Source organism: Camelus ferus, chromosome 1 (assembly GCF_009834535.1).
Source record: "Camelus ferus isolate YT-003-E chromosome 1, BCGSAC_Cfer_1.0, whole genome shotgun sequence".
NCBI classification, from domain to species: Eukaryota; Metazoa; Chordata; class Mammalia; order Artiodactyla; family Camelidae; genus Camelus; species Camelus ferus.
In genome coordinates this window covers 23,318,711-23,337,814 of record NC_045696.1, presented here as the reverse complement: position 1 = coordinate 23,337,814, position 19,104 = coordinate 23,318,711, and the positions used below count along the sequence as shown (strand labels likewise).

Sequence of the window (19,104 nt, the reverse complement as noted above, 5' to 3'; positions counted from 1 at the left end):
TATATAACTGTAAAAACCTTTTATATTTAACTGTGTATTGTGGAAAGTAGTTTGATTTAAAAGTAAGCACTTATTCTAGTGAATTCAGGGAATGTTTTAGTTCATGTGATTTGTAAAAGACTTTATTTTAATATTACATGATCATAGATTGTGCCTGAAACCATTTACTTAAGTCTTTTATTACCTAGAAAAATAATTTACTAGTATGATATCTCTGAATATTAGTTTATTATAATACCTATTATTCATTTGAGAAGGGAGATATAACAGCACACTGAGCAGCATACCCTGAGGTTGTAACTATATTATTTGCCTTAAAAAAGGAGAAATGTGGCCCTTAGTCCTTAGAGAAAAACCTTGGGTGTAAGTTCCTTTACACTTTCTAAGTATTTATTTCATTCTGAACGAAGTCATTTGGTCTCCTAGAATTTGATTTTTTTAAATGCTGTGTTGAGCAGCATAGACAAATACAAACAAACTCTAAAATAGTGCTATTGGTAATAGAAAATATAAATTTCTCTTTGTTTAAATTTATGATTCCCTGAGTTCAGATAATACTGATTTCTCCCCAGAGTCAAATACCCTGCCATCTGTTTAAGGTTATGTCAAAAATATTGCAGTTATAAATACAGGACACAGGAACCAATAAATGTGTATAAGAAGTTAAAGACATTATCATAATCATAACAATCTTTTATATTCTCAGCATAAAATGAAGAAATTAATGAATATGTGAATATTTTGCTCATAAACAATGTCTGTAGAATTTAGAACTGACAAATTTGTTCAAAACTATAAGAGAATTTAATATTTACCACCCTAAAGCCAAGAGCAAATCACCTCTTGAATAAGTGTCTTCTAATTTTGTGGTTCTAACACAGCAAATATTTAATACTTACAAGTTTTTTTTAAATTGAACTCTTGAAATATTGCATTCCAAGATTTAAATATCAACAGATTCCTCAAATATTTTTGTTGAGAGTTGTTTATTAATACCTTATGTTGTGATAGAAATGAAAATTAATGACATCTGGCATGCATGTAAATAAAGTCTTTACATATTTCATTATATTTAAATAAATAGCATGAGGGGGAAAGCACTAACTTTGTATTCAGACTGCTGAGATTTGGGTTTAAGTTTTGCCATGAATTTACACTCTCTCTTTGGGCTCTTCTTCCAGTTTTACTTTCTTCAAGTGAAAGAACTAGAAGTTCTCAGTGATTTTTTTTCCACCTTGAATATTCTATTAGTTTAGTTTATTTTGGCTAGCCTAGAATTATACAAGTTTTATATTTCTAGTATGATACCATGTCAATTTTGTAATTATTTCTGACCTTGTAATGTAAATTCATCTTGGAGTAAAACTAATTAAACTGGTAAATATGTTTATTCAATATTTTACTACTTCTAAATGAATAGATATTATTTTTTCTATAGACCAAGGACTACCTGTTAATTCATTAAAGTGTATTGAGGGCCTCTTGTGTAATTCCAGATACTAGTCAAGACTTCAAGTCCAAGGGATAAGAAATTCAAAAATGAATAAGATGTGAACTTCGGCCCTAAATCCGTTCTTCTTAGATAGAAAGGCGAGTAAGCAAATAAAATTCAGTGCAATAAAAGTTTCGTCAGTTCAAATTTTCATTAGCAGCAAATCCCAATTTTATTGATATGGAATTCATCTCAGATTGTTAAAACTAAGTGATGGTACTTCTTTCAATAAAAAAAAATGAAACATTTTATTCAGAAAAAAAGAACATGTATGACAGATTTTAGCATGTCTATCAGAAGACAGATTGATATAACCATTTCTTTTTGCATGTAGAGAAACACAAACTTGAACGTGAAAGGCTCATTGTGTATTGAATTTCCTTGTTTTGAAAGAAAAGAAGCAAGAAGGGAGTGACCAGCATTTCTATTGGTGGGTCAGAGGTGCATCTCATATACAACTTCTTTGCATCTGCCTTCAAGAGTTCTAATGATCAACAAGGTAAAGAAAATGCGCTAGTGAGTAACTGCGGGAAATAAAAGGTGTTGGTGACATTCACCACAGATACATATTTGACCACTTATTTTCCTGGCTGGGTTGATGGAAGGATGCAGAACCTGAGTTTTCTAAAAGCAGAAAGTTCTTCCCAACATACCAGTATAGTAAAGTGAAAAGCAACTACACACTATCTTTCTGCTCTCTTTTATTTTTGGTTGTAGTTGTGTAAAAAGCTTTACTCTTAAAACAAATAAATTAAAGATTTGGCCAAGTCATGGGATCAACTCAGGATTTCATTAGAACCCAGATTTTGGATAACCACATTTTCTTAAAACATCCAGTAGATTGAATTGATTCTCTGGCTCTGACACCAACCAGTAATGCCAAGAACATTTGAGTAGAAGCAGGCAGTCACCAAAACAGAATAGGATTTATTCCTTCATCCTGGTTTTAAAGAAAGGATCTTAAAAATCAAACATCTTAGAGTAGAAAGTGTCACAAAACTTTTTCAAATACCTCTGAGGAATCTTAATACTTTGTAGCTCAACGTGTTAGCCCGTACCACTCACATGAGGAGATTCTCAGCTGTAAGGATATGCATTTGGAGAGGATGGAATATCAAATAGATATTGTCTGGAGTTTGCCTTTGATAAAAACTTTTTCAAAGAAGAACCAGAGTATAACAGCTTCTGAGATAATGTGAAACAATGAAATACAGGCTTTTTGTTGAGCTCACTGGAAAGCTAATTAAGGCTATATATTTCTATATTGATTGAAGGAACTTTATTTTTTCCTTTAAGAAAGAATAATAAAATACAAGCTATTACAACGAGAGATATAATGTCCCTTTGTCAATTTCAAAGGCTTTGGAAATGTTAGTATGCCCACCCAACATATTATCTGAAGGGAAGCATTGAACTAGAAGTTAGAAAGCCTGAGTTCTGGTCTTCACTCTAGCATATGTTCCTTATATTACCTTGGTTATACTCATTCACCTTTTCTGGAAGAGATCATTAATTCTAACCAAATAACCCATGTCCTCACCAACATTTTCTAGCATCCCCTGTGGCGAGGTTGGAGTTGTGTGACAAAAGCCAGACGTTAATCCAGGGAATGTTTGTCACTTCCAGTCTGAGAGAGTTGAGGGTGTTTTCAATAATCTTGGTCATCTGTAAAGCAGTAAGCAAAGGATTTCAGATGGGAAAATTGCAAGATAGAAGCAAGAAGATCTGAACCGTAAAAAGCAGAAGAAAGCCGCTTGCTCATCATGACATGAGCAAGGGGCAAATTTCTGTTGAGTCAGGGCAATTCAGACTGGCTGTGGTCTGCTGCCATAGCACCGCCAATTTTGTTCTGATTCGTATCTTTCTGGGAGTCGTTGAAAACTAAGGGGTTTGCAGACTCTAGACTCAATCTGTCCCACATTGATTTCCTGAGATTCTTTTGGGGCATATGGCCTTCATTTTACAAAAGAAAGAATGGAGACGTTTGGAGAGAATTGCCTAAGGTCACAAAGTAAGTTCTGGGCCTTACTGCAAACTCTATTTCTTTGAGACTCTGTAGATTCATATTCCCCAGCTGTATTTTTCCACTACCCATGAGCTATGGGACCATTCAAATTGGCCATTTAAAAAATGCCAAATTGACTGTTCCTGTCTAGTAGGTTTTATTCCCTTAGACATGGTATCATTCTATGATGCAATGGATGGTACAGCAGTCAAGGTCCTGACTTTCAACCCAGGAACTTCTCTATCAGACTCTGCTATCTGATAGTATACATATTATATTGTGTCCATTTTTAACTGGCAAAAAATTCCACCTCCGTCTTTAACTATTCTAAGGCAGTTACAAAAACCTTATGGTAGATCCCAAAGCTGTTTTCACACCACTTGAGTTTAAAAACTCACTGCATTTGTAACTAGTTGGTAGTTTCTTATCTTTGATAGCCAGAGTGAACAGAACTATAGTTACAATGGTCAAGCACTAGAATGAGAATTAAATAAATAAATGTCTATAAAGTGCTTAGAACAGAGCTTAGCACAGAATTATCAATATACACGTGTTTAAGTAAAACAAATAAATATGGCAATGATGGATCCTGGACTCTGAGAGTTATGATCTAGTTGGCTTCTTACCTAATTTTCTTCTTGTCAAGCCCCAGATATGTGGTATTTAGTTTCTATTTGACCATTTTTGGTGCTAGGGAATGTGGATATATACTATCTTTTTACTCAGGACCCACCATTATCCCAATTAAAAATGAGAAAACAGGCTCAGAGAGGTTGAGATGTTTACTCAAGGTTACACAGCAAGTAAGGCTCTGCCTAGGAAGAGTCTTTCTGGTATCACTGTCCGTTAGTAGTAGTAAGAGCAGCAGTGTGTGATTTGAGTCTGGTAACCTACAAGTTCCAATATTAATTTCCCACCGGGTAGGAATTGTTTGAGCCAAAACTGTGGGCTAAGGTTATTACACTCCCACTGAGCAACATTTTTTAAATTCAAACTACTGATTGAATTATTTAATAATATATGCAAGAATTTTGTCATGGGGTCACATATATCTTTTCTCTGGCCTTTTTGAAGTGTTTTTCCTAATAGCTAAGCTATTTCTGTGAGCATCTCAAAGGCAAGTTCTGGCACATATTGAATGTTTGTTGGTTGTGGTAAATGCTAAACAAAGGCAGGTAAAAATGGATTCTCTTTTAGCATAATTAGAACTTCAGTAGGTATTAAAATATTTGAAAGCGTCTGTCGCTACTCCATCTTGCCTCTGGGCATTTTGGTTTTCTGTGTTAAGAAAGCACCATGTAAGTTCTATCGCTGTGTAGACTAATTTGTTTACACAATTATGTCACTTACGTTCTTACCATTTCTCAAAAATATTACCGTTCTGCCTCTCTCTGTTTAATGATTGAATCTTAATTCCAACCTTTCCTTCTATGTTACACCTATAAAACCTAATTTTTGCTTTGTTTCTGTGATGCTGATTAAGGTTTTACCTTGTCACTGTTGCATTCAAGGCATGATCTCATCTACAGTCTCAGAGATGCTCGTTAGACTGTATATTTGCCTTATGTGAAAACTAAAGGCTATGTTTTTTTAAATGACTATATTCTGTACATTGCTATTCTTAGCAACCGAGGCCATGTTGCTCTTACCTATTATTTTAAAAGAAACCACATCATTTTTTTTTCCTGGGACTGAATGATCTCTTCTCATAAGTTTATTTTTCTAACTCTAACATGATTACAATTTCCCCCAAACTTTTGCAATTCTTTCTCTCCTTAGGGATATATATTGGGATAATTATATGGAAAAATGGAAGGCATGTTGGCTTTGGATTTGAAGTCTAGTCTTAACTACTTGGTTCCCATGTGACATTGAACAACGTATATGATTTCCATGAGCCTCTTTTTCCTTTTGCATAAATGGAGAATAATACGCAATATAGGATAGAGATCAAGAGCACAGACTCTGAAGCTGTGCTGCCTAGTTTGAAGCTTGGCTTTGCCGTTTGCTGATTGTATTAGCTTTAGCAAATCACTCAGTTCCCACAGTGGAAAATGGGGAAATGTGATTGTGAGGAACACACACACACACACACACACACACACACACACACACACAAACTTGCTTTATCTTTCAGACTACGATGGAGATTCAAAATAAAGCTTGATGTGCTGGCACTCTGTAAGTAGTAGTGGTGGTAACTATTTATATCATGGTGCATTAACTATAGTTTGGGGGTTTGTACACTTTTTCTGTAAAAGGTCACATAGTAAATACTTTAGGATTTGAGGCACAGTTACTCAGCCCTGCCATGTACAGCAAAAGCAATGATAGGGAACATGTACGTAAATGGGTATGGTTTTGTCCCAATAAAACTTTATTTACTGAAAACAAGCTCCAGGCTGTCTTTGGCCCACAAGTCATACTTTGCTGACCTCTGACTTAACTGATGGCTAACATGCAAATTTGATGTCATTAAGCATTTATGCTTTTTCTCCCCAAATTACACATACTCAATCTCTCTTGCTCTGTACTTGTGCTTTATTTCCCTTTAGTGGTCTGAAAAGTTTCTATTTTTAATTGTTTGACAAACAGGCTTTCCTAACTGTGTGCTAGAAGTCTTGATCTTACAATGTTAATTTAGACTTATTGAATAGAATCAAGAATAACACTTTAGAGTCATACCTGCTCTCAATAAAAAGAGCTTCTATATTTTATCATGATCTCTGTTGAGTTTAATCTTATGACTCTGCTCTTTCCAGAAAATGTTTAACTTTCTGTCTTATTTTCTCCAGGGTCTCAGGCTCCTTCCCAATGCTCTATCACATCGATGTGTAGTTCATGTACTGTGGACAGTAGTCAATGTGCTGGATCTTGATTTATTCTTCTTATTGGAATCTTCATGTTGATATTAATTTATTTCAGCCCAAATACTGACTTTGACTTAGATCTATACCATACTTTCCAAGTGTAAGTCACCAGCCTTCTTCAGTCTATAGTCTGTGGAATTTCAGTTGGTGAAAACTGAGGACAAATTTGCACTTCAAAATAAAAGCATCTTAAGATTGGTGTACATTGTTGTGGTGCCCATGTTAATGTGCCTCTGACTGTAGGGAGCATAACTGCTGTGCCTTGAAATCCATCACTGCTTCTGTGTCAGGCTTCCCATAGGCTGCCTGTAGCTAGTGACTAAGTACAGAAGGGACATGAAGGCAGGCCATTTTCTGGGAGATCTGTAGCTCATCTATTGGGCATCTCCAGCCCAAGGACTCCCCAAAAAACTTTGCCAAACTCTTAGAACTTGCAATGTTGTGTAAGATACTTTGAACTAAACTACTTTTGTTCCCTCTCTGTGTTACCCAGAGTCAGACCTACATCATACATGATGGTTCTTCCTGTCTCTCTTGTCTTCCTCACTATTTCCCTTTTAGGCATTGTCCCTAATAAATCACTTGAACTGCTTGCTAACTTTGACCTCAGGTCTGCTTCTTGGTAATCAATCAAGTGGCGAACCTAAATTAGAAATATTACTTTGCTACCACTTTTTTTGTAATAAGCAAATATTTTTTGAAAGAGGTAAATGAAGAGCATTGTTCAAGAATCTAGGAAACACATAGCATGAAAAAATTCTCTTTGTCTTTGGGGAAGCAAGGTAGAATAAGAAGCCTATTGTCAAGAAAAAGTGGAGGGTTTTTTTTAAGACTTTGGTTTTAAAAAGATTTTTGCAAGAAATTACAGCACTTGTCCTTTGTAAGCACTTATAAGAATGGAAGGATCTCCCTCTCCTTTCCTCATGAAAATTTATCAAGATCAACTGTCTAAAAAGCATTAATTAACATTTGAGGAGATTCTCCTACTCACTAGGCACTGTGGGCACTGGGGAATTAAATGCAAATATCCTAATGGCATCTCTTTCCAGTCCACCTATCATGTCTATGTAACTTGAGAAACAGCAGGCTTTTGCTGTATTTTCCAAATCACTTTGCCATTTTCCCTTAGGAAGTAAGTCTTCTAGATAAGAAAATTCTGTTGATTATTATCCAATAGCCTTACATCTGAGGGGAGAAGAGTCCTTTATCCTGTGCTCAAAGAAAAAAAGTAACAGATACAGCAACATGTAGGAGTTCATGCTTAAATAAGTGAAAATTCAACACACAAAGTTATATGTTCATTATGGTTACTATGTTAACATATGTATTTGTGTATGTATGTATATACAAAGTGAAAAGGAAGTTAATAATAATGAAAAGATTTATGTTATGTGATGAGACTAAGTAATTTACTTATTTCTCAATTTTTGAGATTTTCTTAAGGATTATGCTTTAAATATTAAACATTAAAATCTAATCAAAATGTAAATGTTGAGTGATAAGACCTTAAAATTATACATCATAAGAAATACACATAAGAGCTTACAAATATTTGGCTTTTGTTGATTAGTGATTAGTGATTAGGTCATTAGGAAATAGTAAGGGCCTTATGTGTGTATTTTATTTGAGTATCATTCCTTTTGAAGTAAGATAATAATTTTCCCCCTTATTTTGGAAAGCTCTGGGGTCTCAGCAATTTTAATTATTCTATAACAAATTTTACTGAAAAATTTAAATTTTAAATATACTCAGTTCCACTCTAATCATTTCTCATTCTCACATTTACCTTTGGGACAAAATCCTCAAATTGGATCTTGCTCTAAAAAAGGTTAATAGACTTGGATTATAAGTGGAATCTACAGTTTCTCTTGGCTAATATTTTAGTGTAAAAATAACCAAACGACATATTTCATGGTGCTTCACACTTCATAAAGCATTTTCATTACATTATCTCATTTTATCCTCCCAAGTTTGTTGGAATAAATGGTAGAGTTATTTCCATTTTACCAGATGAGTACACACAATTAAAGTGCAATGAAATCAGGGTTCAATCTTGATCTGACTCCAGGTAAATCAAAATCAATGGCAATCAAAATGTAAATGGAAAATTCATATAAGAATAGATAATAGGAATAAACACACTGGGGAGAGTAAAATTTAGCTCAGAGCTATAATCATTTATTTGTGCAATCTTTAGGACCTTGTACTGATTAAATGATTCTCAATTTTTTATATTGAGTTTTTAGAAGTTTAAAGAATATTACAACAGTAGGGAAAGTATAAAATATAAATCTTAGCCATGATCCCACCAGAAAAGCAAGTATGATCAGTTTTATGTATTTACTTCTTATTTTTTTCCTTTAAGCAGTGATGACTATGAAAAGCATAATACTTTTAATGACAAAACCTTGCATATTTGGGGGAATAGGGATGGAATGAGGTACATAGATCACAAAATGCAAAGAGTCAGTGCCTTTTGACTTGTGGGTAAAATATTTTCATGGAGTGGGTCTCTCTCCTCTCCCTTCTATTCTATCTAGACTTCAAACCTAGGATAATCTGCATAATCTTTCCCATTCCTGTTACCTAGAGCAGAGAGAAAACAGCAATTCCTGGATAACAGTAACTCTGAGGAGAGTAAATCTTCTTGGATTCAAACATTTCACAGATTTGTGAACCAGAAAATTAGGAACAGGCAATCACTAAAGCTAAAGAAATCCAGCTGAAAATTCTATATTTGAGCAATTGCAGACTGACTAAGTATATTCACAGTAAACATATAATTTTGTATTTTGCTTTCTCATTTACATTGTATCACTTAAACTTATGAAAATTATCTTTATCAAGAGACTTGGTAAGGATTCAATTCGCCATTAGGTTAGCTTTTTAAAAATTGTCTTCTGATTTTAAGCTACTTAACTTTTAAATGCCCTTGGAATTTATTTTGGTGAAGATTGTGAGTAGTGAGACTCAACAGAGTATTGCTATTTTGTTAAGTAGTCTCACAATTTATTAAAGAATGCTTCCTATTTCTTTATCATAAAACCTTTATTAAATATTGCATTCCTATAAAAGCCTAGAGTCAAACTATTTTAACCCAGTGATCTATGGTTAGGTCTTATGCCTTTACCTGCCCTTGCACATTTGACCTTTCCTCACATTGGTATGGAAACAGTGTTTGTGCTCCTATTTAAGGCCACCCCTCCCTACACCTGTGCACTATACCTATTCATCTCAGGAAATAAAGGACAATGCATCCTAATTGTCCCATTTATCTGCTTCAACCTTAATTTCCCCCTCCTTGGTAGATCATTCCCAATGGCATAGGAATATTTTGTAATTTATCCCATTTTATTCCCTGGACCCCACATGGCCAACTAGCTATGCCATTTCTCTGGTCTCCTTTAAAACAAGAACAATCAAGTGTTTTCCTTACTCTCTGCCTCCAGTTCCTTTCTTCTATTCTCCCTTTAATCCACTCCAAGCAGGATTTTATCTCTAACATTCTAATGAAATAGCTCTTGTCAGAGTCATCAGTGACTTCCTCATTGCAGAGCACAGTGGTCAAATCTCATTCTCATCCTACTCAAGCTGCATTTACTAGGGTAAATCACTTGCTCATTCTTGAATCCTTTCTTCACTTGACTTCTGGGAGTAAAACGTCTCTTGCTTTTCTTCCATCGCACTGGCCCCTCCTTTTCTCTTTCCTTTACTGGTCCCTGCATGTTCTTGTTTCCTAAGCCACTACTCCAGAACTTTTATATCTCACAGTTTTTGGGACTTGGACTTTGGGCTAGGGTGATTCTTGCAGTCCGTTGGAATTAACAGAGGTTATTTGATGCTCTTCAGCTGGTGGCGATCTGGTTTGAAATTTTTTGAAGTGGCTTTACTTATGTGCTTGTTGCCTTGGTGACACTATCTGAAAGGCTGAGCTCAGCAGGGTCTCTCTACCTATCAGTTTCTTTCTGTAGTCTCTCCATCAGGGTAACTGGACTTTATTCTTGGAGGTTCAGGCTCCAGAGATCAAAGCAAAAGCTGCCAGCCCTTCGCAGCCTAGGCCTGGAGCTGGCGTGGTGTCACCTCTGCCATGTACTCTATTGTCACCACAGGCACAAATTTAGAGGAAGAGGAAATGGACACCTCACTCATGGGAAGGAATATCAGAGAATTTGCTGTCATCTTTAACCTTTCACATTCCTCAACCCCTTGCCTCTTAAAATGCTGGAGAATCTCAGAGCTTAATCCTTAGATCTTTTCTCTTCAAACTACCTATTTTTTTTTTTTATAAACTCATCCAGTCTTTTGGCTTTAAATAGCGATCATCTGTTATCTCATGATTCCTAAATAATGCATTTTCATATTTGAGTCCAGAAATCAAGACTCTTAAATATCCAACTTTTTATCCAATATACCTTTTCAACTTCTGAGCCTAGGTTTCTAATGGACACCTCAAACTTGTCCTGTACAAAATATAACTTCTTATTTTCACCCTCAGATCTATTCCTCCTGTAATCTTCCTCTTTCTTCTTGTTTTTCAGTTCAAAACCGTTAGGTCACTCTTGATCGTTAATTTTCTCTCATATTCTACTTCTAATTCAACAGAAAATTATTTGGAGCTATGTTCAAGATATATCCAGATTCTGGCTAATTTATACCACTTTCTCCATCACCACTAAGCAGGTAACTATTATCTCCCTGTGATTTTGTAACAACCTATTAGCTAACATTTTCTCTCTTTTCTTTATTTTTTAGAAAAAGTCTGTTTACAAAATAGTTCCCAGAATGGTACTCTGCAAATGTAAGTCTGCTCCTACCATTCTTTTGTCCAAATATTCCAATCTCATAGTAAAGGTCAAATGTTCACAGTGGCCTCTAAGGTCTCACATGTCCTATCCTGAAGAATATTCCTAACTTAATCTCTTGCAATTCAGCCTTCACTCACTATATGAAATTATACAGTCATCCTTTGCTTTTCCTCAAACAGGAGGAAATTCCCACACCAGCACCTGGAAGACTCTCCTTTATTCATTCAGGTCTCTGCTCTGGTGTCAACTTACCAATGAGGCCATTCCTAACCTGTTTATGCAGTAACACAATAGCAAAACCTCCCAGTTCCAGGACTCCCTAACTCCCATAATTTCTCACCATTGTATTTTTCTCCATCGTGCTTATCTTCATCTGTTCTTACCTTGCTTATTTCTATTGATCCCTCCCTATCAGAATGTGAACTTCATGAAGTAAGGATCTTGCTAGGATCAGGGATCAGTTTAGAGTTGTATCCCCAGTGCCTTTGACTAAAAAGAGAATCAACATTATTTTATGCTTTGATGTGTACTTTTTCAATTACTTATTTTACAGAATATACTGATATTTTTGCTTGTTCATAATATTGGTTAAAGTTAGAAACCTTTTTCATGTTCCTAGAATTTGATTAGGACTGACCAGAAAGTATTTCAGCACACTAAGAGTATTTGGCAATAATAAGACTGGCTAAGAATGCCACTGGGTAAGAATGCCCTGACCACTTATGGGCTCTGTGACCTAAAGCAAATGGTGTAACCTCTCTCTACAGCGTTAGTTCCCCTGTCTTTGAAATGGGGAAAACAATACTTCCCATGGATGCTGTGAACATGTGATGAAGCAATGTGGATAAAACACTTACATTTATCTAGAATATAGTAGGCATTTGATAAACGTGGGTTGCAATTTTTTAATGTAAAATATCATAATTGAGGAAGAAACAAAATATTTCAGCATTTATTATTTTTATGTAGTAACTCAGACATTTTTTCAACTTGAAATATGCTAAAATATTATGCTAAATTTAAACCAGATTAGAATCATTTGTTAATAAAAATTACGCTGTTTATATTACTTTCATTCATATTTACTTTATTTCAATATTTTATAGTCTGGTTATATTTCCACATAGAATGGCTATAATTTTGGTGTATCACGTAGACCATTTTACCCAACTTTTAAAATAATTTCTTTAGTGTCTTTGGCTTTTTTAGAACATGCCTCTGTCATTAGGATATTATAAAATTTAATTTTTTCCCCTAAATATTTATATCTTTAATTATGTTAATTGTCTGTATAATTGATTAAAACAAGTTATTTATATCAAAATGTATTTATCATTTTATTTATTATTTAGAAGGATGTTTGGAATTGCAAATGAAAAAAGTTAACTGATTATTTTAGTATGGTATAGTATGTTAAGGTAAAATCAATTCTACAGTTTATAAATATATTGGCAATATTGGCTATGTTTTAGAATATTTTGTTACTTATTTCTTATATAATTCTTATATAATTTTTCTAAGTTATTATATATAATTTGCTCAATATGAAATCTTATTTTGCTTCTCAGACACAGACCAGAACAGAATTGAGAGCTCAGAAATAAACCAATGCATGTACAAGCAACTAATACTTGACACTAGAGCCAAAAAGAGGAAAATATATTCCCTTCATAAAATTGTACTAGGGAAACTGGGTGTCCATATGCAAAATAATGAAACTGGACACTTATTTTACTACTCTTCAAAATTAACTCAGCATGGATTAAAGACTTAAATGTAAGACCTAGAACATTTGTTAAAAAACAAAATTTAACTGGTAAATTTGAAGATCTAATTGGTTTTATTAAACATTTGTGAAGGCAGCATCCTATCTAGTACATCAGACAGCACTCCAAGGAGTTGTACCAAATGGAATATTTTTATAAGCATAAGGAGGAAGGGGCAAGGATGTTATTAGCAGAAGAAAAGAGAGAATTGTATCAGGCCAGGTCATCTTTTTTGGGGGGAAGTGGGGGGCAAGGGGTCTTATTATGCAGGTTACCTCACTAGTGTTGATCAGGAAATTTCATATTGTCTCTTTAAAGGTCACAATCCTGGAAGAGTTTGAGACTGCAATTAAGTCTTGGTTTGCTGTCATGGGGAAAAATGACTCCATTTTGGGCTTGTTATTTCTTTTTAACAAGTAAAACTCCTAGAGGAAAACATAGGGAGAAGTATCCTTGACATTGATTTTGACAATGATTTTTTTGGATAATTTGCCAAAAGCATTAGCAACAAAAGCAGAAATAAATAAATGGGACTATATCAAACTAAAAACTTCTGCACAGCAAAATGGAAAGGCAACCTATAGAATGGAAGAAAATATTTACAAATCATGCAACTAAGAGGTTAACATTCAAAATGTATTAGGAATTCATACAACTCAATAGAAGAAATCATTATCATCATCCAAGTAAAAAATGGACAGGGAAAATGACCCAAATAGATGTTTTTCCAAAGAAGATACACAGCTGGCCAACAGGTATAGGAAAATGTGCTAACATCACTAATGATCAGGGAAATGCAAATCAAAACCACAGTGAGATATCACTTCACACTTCTTAAAATGACTATTATCAAAAAGACAAGAGGTAATTGCTGGCAAGGATGTGGAGAAAATGGAACCCTTGTGTACTGTTGCTGGGAATGTAAATGGTATAGCCACTACAGATAATAGTATGAAGTTTTCTCAAAAAATTACAAATAGAACTACCATATGATCCACAATTCCAATTCTGTAGGGAAGGTATAAACGAAGGAACTGAAATCTCTATCTTGAAGAGATATGTGAATTCCCATGTTCACTGCAGCATTACTTACAATAGCCAAGACATGGAAACAGACTAAGTGTTCATTGACAGATGAATGGATTGAGAAGATATGATATACAATATTATTCAGCCATAGAAAAGACGGAATCCTGACATCTGCGACAACATGGATGGACTTTGAGGTCATTATGCTAAGTGAAATACGCCAGACAAAGACGAATACTGTATGATCTCACTTTTATGTGGAATCTAGGGAAAAAAAAAAAAAAAACTCATAGAATGAGTAAATGTTGCCAAGTGCATGAGTGTGAGGGAACTGGGTGAAAATGACCAAAGGGTACAAACTTGCAGTTATAAGATGAATAATTTCTGGGAATCTAATATACAGCATGGTGATCATAGTTAACAATAGTGTAGTGTATACTTGAAAGTTGCTAATAGAGTAAATCTTCAAAGTTCTCACCTGAACGTTTGAAAAATGAAAAAAAAAAAAGCAACCATGTGAGATAGCTGTATTAACTAACCTTACTGTAGTAATCATTTCACAAAATATACACATATAAATTTATCACACTGTATGCCTTAAAGTTACACAGTGTTATGTGTCAATTATATCAATAAAGCTGAAAAAAACAATACACTATATTTAGATGACTGATTTTTTTTTTAAAGTAGTAAGCAATTAGTGTTCAGAGAACTAAGAAAATAATTAAAAAACAGTAACATAGTGTCTATTTCTAGGATATTGTGACTTTTTGGAGATATATATTTGGTTATCAAGATGATCTTACTCAGTGGCTCCTGGCTCCCAGCCTTCCAAACCCTTGGAATTTTCTGAGTACTAAGAACAATAAGAGCATCTTTTGTCATAATATTTGGTATCTTGTCCTCAGTTCCTGAAAACACTTTAATTATAAGGGTGAAAAAAAGTGTCTTGTTATTCATAACAAGCCCCTTTCCACCACAGCTGGGTTTATATTAATGAAGTGACTTTTGGAAAGTACCTGAGGATGAAGGCTGGTGGTCAGGGGAACCAGTCATGAATAGAGGATTTGAACTCTGAATGCCACCCCCTAGTTTCTGGCAAGAAAAGAGCAGCTAGCCAAGGATTTAATCAGTCATGCCTGTGTAATGAACCCTCCTTAAAAACTCAAAAGGGTGTTCAAAGAGTGTCCAGGTTGGTGACTGTTTGGAGATTTGGGGAGGGGGTGTACGTGCAGAGGGCATGGAAACTCTGCCCCTCTTCCCACATACCTTGCCCTATGTAGCTTTTCAGCTGGCTGTTGATTTGTATCCTTTATTATCCTTTGTAATAAAACATAATCTAATGGGTAAACTGGTTTCTTGAGTTCTGTGAGCAGCTCCAGCAAATTAATAGAACCCCAGGAAGGGATTGTGGAAACTTCTGATTTATAGCCAATTAGTCAGAAGTACAGGTAGCATCCTGAGCTTGCGGTTGGCATCCTGAGTTGGAGGGAGTCGCAATCTCCAAGTTATCGCCAGTAGGTCTGAAGAACAGATGATGTCCAAGATTTTTGACTGGCATCTGAAGTGGGAAGTGGTCTTGGGGTTCTGAGCCTTGTGGGATCCAATGCTATCTCTGGGTAGACAGTGTCAGAATCAAGTTTAATTTTAGAATACCCAGCTGTGTCCCAAGAATTGCTTGGTAGTGTGAGGGGAACCCCCGCCCTACCCCTGTGAAATTGTGTATACAGAATCTAAATAATATTCTAATTTATTTAATTTATTCAACATGGGAAAAAAGTAAGTAGAGGGTACTTAATAAGATACCTGAATATTAAAATTACCTAGCTTTATACATTACTTATTTTTCATTCAGAGATATTAGGGATATTCATGAATTAAATTAGAATATAGAGATACGTTTGCCGTATGGAAAATATTCCTGATCATGATGATTTTAGGTCCCTACAATATGGAATGCATACTCAAAATGGTGGATTTTGCTCCAGATTATAAAGGCAAAATCTTTGGCATATTTTGCTTTTATCACCCTTTCCGTTTCAGGAAGCAAATAGATGAAACCAAGGCTTACTATCTATGCCTCACAACTTATTCCTGTGGTTGGCTATCCGCCTGTCACTGCCAATTCCCCACACTATGTATGGGTACTCCCCACTAATGGGCATTGCTTTTGGACTTTTGTATCCTAGAGTCTTTCTCCTTTAAGAAAAGCATCACTCCACTTATTTCCTGGGGTCATCTTAGTTCTTTACCAGGGAGATGCATTTTCAAACGAGGATTTTGATGGAAGATAGTTCAGTGACCTTTGGCAGACCAGGGACTACAAAGTACATAAGAACACTCAAGGCTTTGAAGAATGTTATTGTTTTTCTGTGGTAACAAGAAATAGTACTATCTAAACAAGAATAAATTGTCAAATCACAATCAGAGTTTTTGGTTTAGTTCAATTGGCTTATTATCTAAGGTAAAAAGTATATATACCCAATTCTGAAGTTGAATGTGGTTTCCTATTGATTCTCTTAAAGTTTATTTATTTATTCATAATTTTGATATTGGTACCTGGATGTTTCTTATCTTGGCTTAAAATCAAAATGTAATTTTTCTTTTTTAAATATTTTAATCTTGAAATCAAAAATTTAAAGCACATATACAAAATTTTTTTAGTTAAAAGTACAGTTATTGTTACTTAAATGTATATACTAGACAAATGTATTTTGTAAAGAACTCTCAGGTTTCAAAAGGCAACTTTAGAAAATCACAGTATGTCACTTCAAATACACAGTTGTGAGGATATGAGAATCACTTGGAGAATTCATGCTAAGACTTAATACCAGTGGCACACATTTTAGAAGATGTTAAGCAGAAATGTTGCAGAAAAAATAGTCTTTCTGTTTAAAAAAAATGTTATACTTACCTACTCCGAAAAGGGAAGAAGGCCTAAGTTTGAATTCACGGCATATTGCTGTAATACGCTATTAGCCTAATCCTTCATTTTCTTGTCAGTTAAAGACTTATCTTTATTCACTGATTCACTTATCAGTAATTCGCTGGGTATTTTAAAGCTGGTTGTTAAAAATCCCTTTGTTTATGGCAATAAGGCACCATTCATTTTGTGAACTTTATAAAACCAACCCTCTGCCAATTTTGCTCTTTGAGAATAGCTCTAAAAATGTGTTCCCACAGTAATTACTTATTCCAGAGATGTTCATTAAAGAATGAAGTAAGAGGCAAGTGTTTGGAACAATTGTATCCCACTAAAGCCAGCTTTACTAAGCACCTTTCCAGCATCTACAGTACTTATGTACATTAAAAAAAAAAAAAAGAGCAACTTAAGAAACCTTATGCAGAATTTGTACTTTTGAGTGTTTTTATCTGGAGTGATAGTAACTATATGGGGTGTTATTTTTACATATTTATATTTAAGTGAGAAATTCAGCAAAGGGTTGGGGGGAAGCTGAGATGTTTTTGAATGTGAGCCCAGCTGTCCATCATATACCTGCTGTGAATAGTTTGGGTCATTCTAGTGAATCTGCTCTCTATTGCCTACCCACCCTCAGCCTCCAGGATGTGAACGGGAAGGAGGGGGATAAATCCCAGTGAAGCCAGCTAAGTCTTAACAGAGAAAATAATAATTTTAAAGTTGGCTTTGGAGTTGTATATTTCTTTTAGAATTGATCTGTTATTGTGGGTGAGTAGGAAGAAGAGTTTCTTTCCCTGTTATCAGAATCTGAGTGCTCGAACGTGTGTAGGTACTGCATAGTTATCCTAAAGTCACAGTGAACCCTCCCACTGAGCCCTACCGGGCAAAGGAATAAAGAAAACACAGCGCTAGAGGGAACCTGTCACTGACGAATCTGAATTGATAAACTTCTTACATAAATGAAGCTTTATGTATTTATATTTCATAAAATAATACAAGAGACCAAGAAGGAAATCAGAGAATGTGGGATTGGGTGTATTTCTTAAATTTCTAAGAACTAAGCTACGTAGATACGAACCATTTATAATGAGCACATTCTTTGTTTGAATGCTAATAACACAGCCAAATTAGTTTTCTCAGTGCTTGGAAATAGTTTTCCAGTTTTTGACCTCCAGATTTGAGCTATTGTGTCTGCACTATTTTTTTCCTTTTAGCTATCCATCATCAAGATTTCAATTATAAATGTAGTTTAGGTTCATTGAATTGAATGTATTTGACATCTTGCAATTTAAATGAATTATTTTACTCTAAAATTTCAGTATTTTGCCTGGACTCACGTGGAGTGATAATACCGAGAGTTCTATGGAGAAATACTGCAAGGAATAGCGGGGCTTTTCTGGATCATACCTCAAGAAGGATGGAGATCCTTATATTGTATCATCTAGGAATATTTACTCAGGATTCAGGCTGCTAGCATTTGCGTGACAGTACAAAACCTCTCAAAGCTTCAGTTTCTTCATCTGTAAAATGGGAATGATGACAATACTTATTTTAACTTTTTTTATTTTTGTAAATGTAAATTAGGTGAGAGTCACTAGGAACAATCCTAAGATCATTGCTTGGCACATAATACATCCTCAGTGATGTTAGCTATTATTATTACTGTATACCTATGACTAAAGCACCTTTTCTTTAAAAAAAAATAATACTTATATCCAAATTATAAAATAGTTCCTATACCTGCAATCAAAAATTTTGAAAGTTAGAATAAAAAATAAGAATTCAGTGTAATACTACTATCTGGGATGTGTCCACTATCAATATAACTATCATACGCCTTTATTAAAATGGAATCATGTTCTATATAACGGTTCTTAACCTCTTTTTTTTCTTTTCCATGGACATGGACAGTTCATGGACATCTTTCCATCAATAAATAGGGATGCACCACTTAATTTTTTGTGTCTATGTCACACTTCATTGTAGAACATAATTTAAGCAACCATCCCCGTCATTTAAAATGCTCTTTGTGAATATAGGTAATAAGAAATAATTTTAATCAGCGCATTCTCATTAACTGCCTCTGCCTGTTTGTTAAAAATGACTGGAACCTACGTAATGCTTAGGTCTAGATCCCAGCTCTGCCACCTACTGGCTGTGTGACCTTAGGCAAGTTGTGTAAGTTCATTGGTAGCTCGTGTATTTATTGATTGTTCC

The 19,104-nt window shown here is 34.8% G+C and overlaps 1 protein-coding gene across 13 annotated transcripts in view; it reads left to right on the top strand.

Annotated features, from left to right (window-relative positions):
* LOC116662781 overlaps window positions 1-19,104 on the top strand; it is a 551,908-nt gene that overhangs the window by 118,520 nt on the left and 414,284 nt on the right. Inside the window, exon 1 of one of the 13 annotated variants that reach the window (XM_032477195.1) lies at window positions 11,027-11,047. The exons of the other annotated variants lie outside the window; for them this stretch is intronic. The gene's annotated coding sequence lies outside the window, so the exon portion shown is untranslated. Of the gene's footprint in view, window positions 1-11,026; window positions 11,048-19,104 lie in introns of those variants that run through there. 13 annotated transcript variants of the gene reach the window in all.